Source organism: Halichoeres trimaculatus, unplaced genomic scaffold, assembly GCF_033239565.1.
Source record: "Halichoeres trimaculatus isolate MK-OKI-2021-1 unplaced genomic scaffold, fHalTri1.1 fHalTri1_scaffold_11, whole genome shotgun sequence".
In the NCBI taxonomy this organism is placed as follows: Eukaryota; Metazoa; Chordata; class Actinopteri; order Labriformes; family Labridae; genus Halichoeres; species Halichoeres trimaculatus.
Genome location: NW_027437189.1, coordinates 31,417,930 through 31,430,128, shown reverse-complemented (window position 1 = coordinate 31,430,128; position 12,199 = coordinate 31,417,930). Strand labels below are relative to the sequence as shown.

General features: G+C 40.9%; 1 protein-coding gene across 2 annotated transcripts in view; it reads left to right on the top strand.

Annotated features, from left to right (window-relative positions):
- The window catches only part of mgll (monoglyceride lipase), a 65,538-nt gene that overhangs the window by 36,530 nt on the left and 16,809 nt on the right, over nt 1-12,199 (top strand). The gene's annotated exons all lie outside the window — the stretch shown is intronic.

The window sequence follows — 12,199 nt, the reverse complement described above, 5'->3', positions numbered from 1 at the left end:
TTGCCTTGGCTACAGTCCGGATTTTTTGGGCAGAGCTAATGCTGTTAGCTGCATACGGTTTTAGCTTCCCTGCCGCACGTGTAACCATAGCTCAAGCGTTAATGCCTTGTTTGGCACTCTCGGAGTTTCTCATTTTGCCGTAAAATGTTGAAAATAAACCAAATAGGGGCTTTTATAGCAAAAGGCTGAGGAAAAAGTCCAGTTAAATATGAAATTAAAGCTGCAAGCAGTATTAGACAGGTCCTCGGACTCTTGCCAGTCCCCTCTGCTAGTCAGTCACACCTGTTTCCCCTCCACTGTCAAGGTATTACCTCCACTGTTAGGGTTTCATCCCTTTCTGGCCCTCTTAGTGCTATAACAGTTGATAACATGTATTATTTCCTCTGCTGAGTCACATGACCAGCTGCATGGAACTCCTAATCAGTGTGTGACATCATCACAGAACTGCTGCAGCAGAGGGAGGATTCAAATTCACAAAAGTTTACAAACAACTCATCATATAGGCCAGAATGTTGACCTTATCTGTGTAAAAATATGATATTTTTGTTGGAAATTTTGTCAGGAATCCATTCATGACATTTCTAAAGCTGTGCGACTTTTACTTCTTTGTCTAGAGGCCCAAATGCAGAAGCCTGCCCAAGGTGGAGGCTCCAAACCTATTGATGTTAATGGAGGGAGCTGAGGGAACTTCTATGGGGTTGACCGACTTTGAGGGCTTGTCATTCAAAAAGCGGGTCCCAAAAAACAACTTTCATAAGAACTTTTGAAGAGCAGGGTCTAGTCTGTCATCTGAGCAAATTTCAAGCTGATATTATGTATGGTTTAGGATTAGATCATTTTTGAAGAAAGGGTAAAAATGTGGCAAAATCTTATTTTGAAAGGCAAATTGCTGGCTTCCTGTGTGAGATAGGGCCGCTGTGCCCCTATCTTTTTTGTGTGTTTCGATGAAACAAACATTTTGACGTTGGTTTCATCTCTCTACAACATTCCTACTGGCCGCTAGGGCAATCCTAGGTGGCGCTAGAGAGCAAATAATGGGATGTTGGAGGTCAAGTTTGGTATCATATCAAATTTTTTGGCAATCGTGGGGTGTGTGCTAATTTTGAGCATGTTCAGGGTTCAAATTAGAGCTCAAAGACTGGAAGGAATAATAAAGAAACCCAGCAGGAATAATAGTGCCCTCGGCCTTCGGCTAGCAAGAGCTAGAAGGTGCCCTCTTCCTGGGGCCAAGGACCCTTATTATTTGAAAACAGGGACTGGGAGCTGTCACACAGTGCAACCAGAAGTTCTTGGGCATGGAACCTAAACTTATATACCTGTGCCCAGAGGAACTGCGGTTTTTAATGCTTTATTTCTCATGGCTGAAGTTGTTGCTTGCATAAAGAGGTGCTTCACTGGGAGATGTAATGAATCAAGAAATAACCACAGGATAGAAAAGAGGATCTTGGCTGGAAAACAGTGAATGCTAACTGCTAGCTGTGCTAAAGTGACAGAGGTTTGTATCACACAGTGCTGTTTAATGTTTGCTGATTGGCTCAGAGATTGTGAATGCAGAAGATAATACTCTGGAACATTCAGCACAAAGCAGTGGGCAGGCTGATAATGACATTCATGTCAGCAGAGTTTTTCTGCCTTATACTCTTTACTGCTCGCCTACGGCACCATTGTTGTTGTTTTTCTTTGAGCTTCCATTTTTAGGCAGCCTTATGCATGTAGTGATATTAACTCCAGGAGTGCCGCCCTCTCAGCAACACCAACAACAAAGAATGTACTCGAGTTATGAGAACTTGTCTGATAATGACAGTCTCCCTTTGTGAGGTATTTACAGAGTGAAAGACTGAATCTTCTTTCTCTTTCTGTTGTTTTCACTTATTTATTCACATAGAAAAAAACACATTCCTCCCAGCTCATTAAAATGAGTGGCAAAGCAAAATGTCAGATTATGTTAAACTTGTGGAGAATTCAACAACCTGTGTCTAGAAAATGTCAGGATTTCATGTTTCAACACTTTCCATGTACAAAATGACTCGACGTTGTTTGAGAGCTCCATGCGCTGTGTTTTCCTCACACAGAGAGCTGCAGCTGTGTGAGATTCAAAGGCAAGCCCTGTTCAAGTACAGGAATGAATGATAGTGACTTCAGTGTGAAGGGTTTTCAGTAACACTGTGACACTCGAATAAAAGAAAGGCCCACACTCCTCTTCCAGCGAGTAGTGGTTTTCTGTCCAGAAATAGACAGCCGTGAAAAAGCAGAGAGCATTTTGTTCTGCTCAGAGCTGAACAAGTATAAAAACATCAATCATCTTCAAGGAGGAACTGGATGAGGCTGTGAAATGTTCAGATGGAGCACGTTTGATGACATTTCATTTGGGCGTTTGATGTTTGTGTTTTCTGCAAAGGGTTCAGCTCAGTTTAGATTTCATCTCTTCCCAAAGAAAGCTCCGGCTCACCTTTTACACAGTGACACAGATTGTGCACAGCGTGCAGCTGCTGGGTACTGTAAGTTCCCCACAGAGCAGCTCCAGGTTCAGTGACCTGCTCAGGCTGATGTGGAGAGTTTACCCAGCCAGAAACCTACGCAATGCTTCATGTGAAGTTTAACTCATGTCCTGTGTCAGTGACTGGCTCACTCACCTTTAACCTGAAAGTCTCCTAGTGTTCCTGAGCTGCTACTCAGGAACGCTCTATTACTCATACCCAACTTGAATCAGCCCTTTGGATCATGTTTTTAAGCATGTTTTTATTGATTCCTGAGAGCAGCTGAGTAAAGACATGAAGGGTTGGGGACAGGGAGAGGACAACATGCTGCCCAAAATCAAGCAGCAAAGTCTAAGTCTGGTACACTGAAGTACACTGTGCATGCTTTACCTGGTCAGTGACCACAGCAGCCAGGGGAACTGTGTTTATTTGCTTTCTTCAAGAAAGTTATATGAGGAGAGTGAAACTGCCCCCATTTCTGATGATAATGAGACTAAGACCCCTCCTAAAAAACAGGAAACATCCAATAGCTTGCTCATGTTTTAGTGGTATATGTCAGGCACTTTGCTCATTGGTAATTCACTGATTTCACTGTGAGAATCTCTTCCACCTATTGTACGAATCAATTCTGCTTTAGCTGCATTTTCTTTAAGGCCTGAACCACACGTATATGGATATATTCCTTAACACACATTTTTCTGTTTAATCTGGCCTCTCAACCACTCGAACAAGGCGATTTCACCCACATAAACAAAGATTTTTAAAAACGGATAAAAAAAGTGAAGAAATAAAAAAATATCCAGTTGAGTTGATCCGTGTAGCTGTGTTTAACGGAGCTGGTGTTGACGTGATGACGTCAAGCGCCTTGCAACAAGTCACTGCAGCAGCGGTTGCCAACGACAAGAACGATGGCCAACATTTACCACGCTATTTCTCTGTTCTTTGCACTGTTTGCCCTCATTAAAGCTCTACAAATGAATGTTATGTTGTAACATGATTCCCAGTCGACATTTTCTTGGTCCTTTTTGCTTTAATAATCCAATGTTACACAAGGTAACAAGTCCACCTCATCATCCGTCCACACAAACAACTCAATTTTATTTGTTTTCTTTGCCATCTTCTTACTCCGTCTACTCAAAACATTTGCGTTGACTGCTTCTTTTTCCTGTGTTTAACTGCACATGCTCATAATGTTCTTCTTCTATGGTTTTCACATTTTGCTAACCTGCCACTTATCGGCCAGGCATGGCATTGCAGGCTTCAGAAGCGATCGTTTTCAGTTTGGCCTCTTCGTATGGACAGAGATATTTCTGTGGTGTGGACGGAGTTTTTTTTTTTAAACGAGGACAAAGATATCAGATCAAAAAAATATCCATATACGTGTGGTTCAGGCCTAAGTTATCATCAGTCCTGGTAACTGATGGGTCCCGAATTAGGTACTTTTATAGGTACTGACCAACTTCTGTCAAAAGTACCAGGTACCGATTCACATAAAATCAAAAGGTACCATGTTTAGGTACCTAAACACATCCTTGTGACTGCGAGGGAGTGGAAGAGTTGGTGATTTTCCATGCATGTACATGAACACAGCATTGCAAGGTTATATACTGAAGAATGAATATGTTAAAGTGAAAAAAATAAACATTCTATTATTAAACAAATTTATATTTTGGGCTGCACAGTGGCGCAACGGGTAGCATTGCAGCCTCACAGCAAAAAGGGTCACTGGTTTGATTCCCAGCTTGGCCGGTGGGCCTTTCTATCTGGAGTTTGCATGTTCTCCTCGTACATGCATAGGTTCTCTTTAGGTACTCTGGCTTCCTCCCACAGTCCAAAAACATGCTCATTAAGTTAATTGGTCACTCTACATTGCCCATAAGTGTGAGTGTGTGCGTGAATGGTTATCTGTCTCTGTGTCAGCCCTGTGATTGACTGGTAGTCCCGCCTCTCACACAATGACAGCTTGGTTTGCAGATTATTGAGTTGAAACAACTCAAAACTTTAAGTTGGATTGATGCAAAATGTTGATTTGAGAAGAATTAAAAATATTTAGTTTATTTGACCTATGAAGTTGTGTTAAATAAACTTGTCAATTTTATTTCAAAGAACTTAATTTATTTAGGTGTTACCGATTGAAGCAATTAATTTAAGTTGGTCCAACTACTTCTTTTTATTAGTTGTAGCAAAACAGAATTTTAAGTGGATATGATCCACAAAAATACATTGGAAACCTTAACTTAAAAGTAATGAGTTGGGTTGATTAAAAAATTACATCACTTCAAGTGATTGAAGATTCCCTTTTTACAGTGCACATCGAAAGTAAGAAACGCTATCTTTAAATGCAAAATCTTAGTCAATACTGAATCAAAGCAGCTTTGTAGATACTGTTAACAGATACTGTTGTAGAAACATGCTGCTGCTACATGAGATGCAGACATTTAGGTCTCTTAGAAATGTGTTTTCTTTGTGTATTTTTTAAGGGTTATTATTGGGTTGAATTCAGCACAGATAGCTCCCAGAAATGTAAACGTGTCCAACATGTTGCTTTATGAAACCTGCAGACTTACAGTATCATACGGATGTTCATTGAGAAAAATTACATAAAGGCAGAACAGCCTCAAGGCTGGCCAGGGAGCTATTTTTAACTGATCTGTTTATTCATGTTTTTACAGCGCTGCATTCAATAACACTCCTCTCACTGTTGGGCTCTGTGACCCACTAACTCTCTGCACAGCGATCAGAGCGCAAACAGTAGTGATTTGTTATATAATAAAGCTTTTCTGCCAGTGTTTTGTAGGTTAAATCAATGCCAAAGCTGAAAAGCTTGTTTTTATTGGAAGAAGAAGAAGAAGAAGAAGAAGCTGCTCAGGCTCTGTATTTTTAGACTGCACTTATAGGTTCATGTATTTTTTTTTATGAAGCATTCCAGTATTCGACATTACGTAAAGGAAATGTGTGTTTGGCTGTGAGAAGATGCACTGGTTTTAGTCTTTCAGCTCATAGCAGGACGTTTATTTATCCCGCTCCATGCAGTGTTAACAGTTTGGTGTTTTATCCACTGCACACTGATGAAATACTGAGGCAGAGAAACATTTTTAACGACTTAGTTTGAGAAAGAGCCCCCGACCTCATGGCTCATGAATCCATTAGATGTTGTAAATGACTTTGTTGTCGTTTTGGCTTGTGGAGTTGATATCTTCTGGGAAAATGAGAAAAGTGTCAGTGTTGAAAATCTGACACAAAATTTTATGATTTGTGAAAAGACTGCACTCATGAGTCAGTCTGCCATCACAGCATCTTTTATTATGAAAGAAGAGTCTCTTCATGATTCAGACAAAAGATTTACTCTGAGCACAGTTCTCTGTGTAGATGTTATTTTCCCTCCCCTTGTAAATAAGGTCATTTTTAACTGAAGGCTATCAATGAAGCTTTTAGCTGCGTTGAAAAATCCTCCATGTTAGTCTTCTGTTCTTCTGTTCCTGCAAACATTTTACGGCTGATGCTTCACAGCGCAACAGGACTGTTTATAGAACGAGTGCGGCTGAGTCCAAAACAACCCGAGGTGGTTGGAGCGCAGGCGCTGGTCGTGTTGTGTAAATTAAACTGGGAGATGGAGGCTGAGCGCCTGTTTAGACATCAGAGTCTGTAAATATTAAGACAGAGCCGGCCAAAGTCGCAGCAGTACATTCTCACACCCTCTCTTTTCTCTCTGCCACTTTTTTTAATCCTTTGTTTTCTCTCCTGCTGACACTACATCCCACCGTCTGACATTTAATGAGGTGTTCTCTCTGGCTGTCGTGTCAGTGGCTCCACATGTCCAACAGTTATCTGCTTTCATTTCCTGTCATGTCCCATGAGCCTCCTCTCTTTGTTCATTTATCCATCTTTACCAGTCTTGTAAACTTAATATCCATGAAACGCTTGAAGGAAAAGTGGTTGTCTGAGGTCAGAGGTCACAGGGTCCTCACTGTTGTTTCAAGGGAATTTTATTACTTTCTGCGTAATAATCACCTGGAACTAAACCAAACAATTATTAACCCAAATTCTTTTTAATTTACATAGATAACAAAGCGACAAAATTTTTACCAAATGTCAGTCTTGCTAAAACAACTTTTCTGGATCTCTTTTCCCAACTTTTCCTTGTGGCGATAAGCTCCTAGAAGACTTTTATCTTTTTTTTTTTTCTATCCTTTTATTCTATTATATTTCTTATTTTGTTTGTTTTGGTACAGCATGCATTTTGTGGTGTTTCCTTTGACTGAAACGGTGACAGATTCCCCAGTTACGACCTGTACCATCCCACTTTTTGGTGTCCTTCTGTTGGAGTGCCACCATAGACTGTATAAAACATGGACGCAAGTCTCCCCGTCTGTTTCTGAATCAGTAAATGAAGCACATCGCCAAAGCGGCCTTATTGGTAGTGGCAAGGACTTCATTCATTTACAGCTATAGGGCACCTGTTGGTCACGTGACCCTGAGCTTTGCCTCTGATTGGACGAGCTGACGATCTTACTATCCTCTGAACTGCCGAGGTAAAAAATAGCTCACCCCGTACCGCATGTTCTGATGGTAAAATTAACGACTCAGTCATGAGACGTTTTTTGAACCAGGCTGTAGAAAGATTAATTTCTGCTTTGAAAATGGCTTTGTTTGGCTTGGATGTAACTTCTGGTACTTCCAGAGCCAGCCTCAAGCAGACACTGGAGAAACAGCAGATTTTAGCACTTCCACATTGTCTCATATTCTTAGACCGGAGGTTGCTGCTTGGGTGCCACACATACCAATCCGACCCCAGAAGGTGGAGCTAGAAACACTGCAGTCTGTTGATTGGTCGAAAGAATCGTCACTTTCCGTGTGACAGCAGTAATAAAGAACAATCTATCAACAAAGCTTGATTGTTCTTTGTAACAAAGATCCACATGACATTCATAAAAGAGAGGAACTGCTGGATGTCTTCCATCGTTGCTCTTTGTCTACTGTGTCACCAGTTGCGTGGCGTGGGGACTTTTTATGAGGAAGCCAAGTGAGACAAAGCCTCTAATCTGTATGTTTTTTAGGGAGTGGGGTACATAAAAGACTATATTGCAGCTTGTATATCACTATTTTATGTAATGGAATGACCTGTTAGAAGCGTCCAGAGAGCGCTCATTTTACTTACACACGCTTGTTATGTAACCGACACTTTGAACACCGACACACGCCCTTTCACTCTCCCACCCTCAGTCACTCATTCACACACGTACATTGTCCTCTTGTCTTAGCTTAAATATCTTATCAATTGACTCAACCGCCCACTTAAACGCACAACCGGCCGCTTCATGCTTACTGCTAATGTGCTAATCTCCCTGATTTCATTCAGTGGCTTGATGATGACGATACTGTGATTTGATTGGTTTGAGGCCAAAGACGGGGTGGCTTCCCTTGACACAGTCCTGGCCAATCACAGGTGAGCAGTGTCATGACCGCAGCCTCATCTGATTGGTTAATCATTCTTGTTTTTTCACCAAGGGACGCCAACTCTGCTTGGCCTCCTTGTGGACAACAGTGTGCAATATCGCATTTTCACCACTCATTCGCCACATAACATTTAGGGGGCGCTGTTTTACACATCATAAAATGCTCAATGAGCAGAGGAGAGAAATAAGGAAGAGATGACAGTGATGAAGCACAGAAGAATTAGCAGAAACTGTAAAAAAGGAGTATTTTCATGAAATCACAGCTACAGTTTTAAAAAAGAGAGAGGCATGGCCTCCCTTGGCCTCTGGGAGAAAAACGCCACTGTGTGTCATATTCTTCTTCCTACAGGGATTTATTAGCGGGGTACACTGTGTCGCGCTGCTATGCCATCACGCCATTGCGAAGATGACGCGGCTATCGGTATCCAGCTTACACACTGCTTACCAAGCAAGGCACTGTTGGCTGTGGAAACACAAACAAGATCAGGTTTTAATCCAACCGGAACCAAACTGTACTGATCCATACCGGACCAGTTGGTGGAAACGGGGCTAAACTCCCTCCCAAATAATTGCACTATCTCCCCCTCATGCCACAACTCCTGCTGTCACTGGAGGAGTTCACTGACAATCACATGAGAAAGAAAGAAAGAAAGAAAGAAAGAAAGAAAGAAAGAAAGAAAGAAAGAAAGAAAGAAAGAAAGAAAGACAGATTAACCTCTCGATGTAATTGAGGCTAACCATGATTTGACCTCAACTTGACTGGTTGGTAAAGGAATGCAGCTGTAATTTGACTCATCCTTTCTTTGTTTTCCTTTAATATAACTTTCTCATGACTTTGTGTTCATATTTTTATCCCCCTTGACCCTTCTTGTGTTTTGGAGCCTCTTCCCCGTCTTCTTTTTAACCTGGAAAAACAATAAAAACCACCACATGAAGTTTGTGAAACCTTAATCCAAATTTATGTCACTGTGTTTTTACAGGCCTCATTTCCCAGCTTCCCACTGTTGTGAGTCCTCATCCTGTTTCTATCAGCCTGTTCCTCTTCCCCTCTGTTTGTTTGTGACTCTGTTTAACATTGGCTTACATGACACAATGGAAACCACCTGTGGGTTTTACAGTATTGTCGGAGACGCCGCTCCAATGATAACATCCTGCGGAGACTCTGGAGCTGCCTAAGTGGATATTCAGGGAAGCAGTGGTTCCCTTGTTCTTAGATGACCTGAACTACAGCCAGTAGCTTCTCTGACTGCACCGAAATCTGTCAGCAGTCATTTCTTATAATCTCCAAAGAAAACTGAAAAAAGTGTCCAAAAAGCTGATCTTGATCTAAAGGTTCGCTTTTCCTTCAGACTCTTAATAGGTCTTCATTTATGACATCAACTGCAAAACTCCTGACATTGGCGAGTGAACGGCATGAATGATTTGTTTAAATTAAACTTTTCAAAACTACTTTTAATCCATTCACTTCTTGTTAAACAACAGCAATAACAGACAGGCTTACTTGTGGTTTTGGAGCTCCAGGTGAACTTGTGGATGTTTCACACTTGAGGGTCTCATAAGTCTGATGGGGTCCAGCCAAGTGCTGTGGTATTCGCAAATAATTTGGAAACGGAACCTCTTCACGCCAAAAGAGAAAACAGTGGCATCAAAAAATTAATGTATCATGATTTTAACTCAAAAACATACCAATACAAAAGTTTATTTGAAAAATAAAAAATGAATAATATAACATGGGATGTCCGAGTTTTTAACTTCAGCAAAACATATTAATGCCATTGCCATTATAATTCACATTTTTCAATGCCAATGTTTTTTTTTCCAGTTTGATAGAGTGTTTTCAATTCCAAATTTTATTTTAATGCAAAAAATTAAAGTCATCATTTTGGTTTCATATGCCTCCAACATGAATCACTAAGACAGTCGTTCACTGAACGTACTGAACGGCAGCTCTGCTTCAGAGTGTCTCTCCTCCTGTTTACACGACAACATTTCATTTGAAAACATGGAAAAGCAGTGAAAAAATCTGTGTTTACACGGAAACGCTGATGGACTGAAAACGCTGTAGTGAGCATGCCAGGCCTGTAGGTGGCACTATAACTGTCTTGTCCAGAAGCAGCTTTGGGGAGATCTCCAGTGAAGTGGAGTTGGGCCGATCATCTGGTGCATTGGGGAATACTAAGTGCAATAGTGGAGCAACAGATGCTCATTTTGTTGAAAGACAGTCAGCAGATTCTGTTTACACGGCAATGGTGTTGGCAGCGTTTCAGAAAAATCCCACTCTGGAGGCCGTTTTCAAAAGTTTGCATTTTAGGTCGGCTGAAACTCTGTTTCCATGTAAGCGCGATGCTGAAACGCAACAAAACTTTTGCGTTTCACCCTAAAGCCGTTGTCGTGTAAACGGCCCCTCAGTCAGACAGTCAGAGAGTGATCTCTGTAATGAACAAAGTAAACAGAACAATCGGGGGAAATATATGTCATTATTTTAGAAGCTTCCAGTTTACAAACTGCAGCTTTATCCCACTAAACTCTCAGTTCATTGGCTCATTTTTATTCACCACCAGCTATTCTCACTATGATCACGAGCAGAAGTTAACGTTCGGCCATGTTTCAGTTTAGAAGCAGAGAAGTACTGAACGATTTGGAGAATCAATCTTTTGAACGACTCATTTTACTGAACAGATTCAAGTGATTCAGTTCACTGAAAAGAACTGCTTTTCCCATCACTCCCTGTAATTTCTTCATTTTCCACCACAGTAGCAAAAATTACTAGCATTACTAGCAACAGAAAGCTGTATGGTACTGAAACTGTGTAAAGAATTGTTGTAAATTAAGTTGCAGTACCTTCTTTTTTGGTTTGCTTTTTACAGTAGGGCTGTCCTGCTTTCTGATTTTATTTTTCAAATAAAGATGTAAAAAAATTGTAGAAAACAGCATATGAGGCATTGACACTGTTAGTCTTTTTGTATAAGCTTAAAGGAACTCACTATGAAAAAAATAAAGGAATTGGGATAAAATGGGCAACAAAAAAAAATCCTGTAGTATTATTTGAAAAATTATTTTAGACACATCTTTTTCTTAAATACCTGCTAGCATTGTTATTGTGTGCAAATTAGCACACTGATCAATTTTGCTACCATCCATCCATCTGTCTTTCCGCCACAGCTTATCCAGCTTCAGGCCACTGATGAGCAACTTTTATCTCTTGGCCAGAGAAGTCTGGCTGTTCATCTTAAAAAGTCTTTAAAAGTTTCTTAAATTTCGAGGCGCAGCGAGCACACACGTCCTCTTAATGTGGACACTTGAGGCTACAGTTACAGTTGCACGTTAGCGTCTGTGTCACCACACTGATGTCAGCTTTTCACAGTCTTCTCTCCATCTCACATGGAGGAGCAGAACTGGAGCGTTTTGTCAGCGTTGCATCATCTCATGGGAATCCTTACAAAAGCCTTCAGCTCTGGCTTCTTCTCACTCTTCCTCATTTCCCTCCTTCTCCATCAGGGTATCTGGCTGCGGATCATTTGTCCTACTTCCTTCATGCCAGAGCCTTATGTAATGGTTTGTCATTGTTGAGGGCCTTTGGTTTGTTTGCTCAGCTTTCCAACGTACGTCTCTCTCAGGATCTATTACTTATTCAGTTTCTTCTTATGTTGAGCCAACTTTTCTGAGTTTGATCGAGTCAAATCATCAGCCACTCTTTCTCCAGTTTGCTGTTTCAGCTTTATACAGCGTAATACTCCTTTTTTTACTGAGCGGATGCTTTCATTCAAAGTTGCACACTTTTGAGAGTAATACTGCCTTCAAATGGGCCTGATGTTCAAGTGGTGACCAAATAAGAACATGGAGACATGGATGACAAAAGTTCAACCTTTGTTGCTTTTTATGTGGGGATACTGAATCTCTATTTTTTCATTAAAACACCAGCAGAGGAACACAAGGAAAGACAACAAAGTTTTTTTCTTGCTACTGTTGGCTCATTTTGCTGCTCTTACTGCAAACCCTGTCACTTTCCTGATAACATAATTCATTCATGTGAAATTGGACTCCATACATTTTGAGACTCATCACAATTTGTGAACTGGAAGTTTTAATAAAAATGTGACAAATAATGTTGTGAATACCATAAAAAAGGGGCATTCGCATGTTCTCATGACCTGAAGTGAAGGCACCATATGTACAACACTAACAAGGATCCAGAAAAGAAGAAAAGCATCACTGAGTCCCACAAACTGCTCTGAGCTCAGTCAGACTCAGGCGCTGACATGCAGC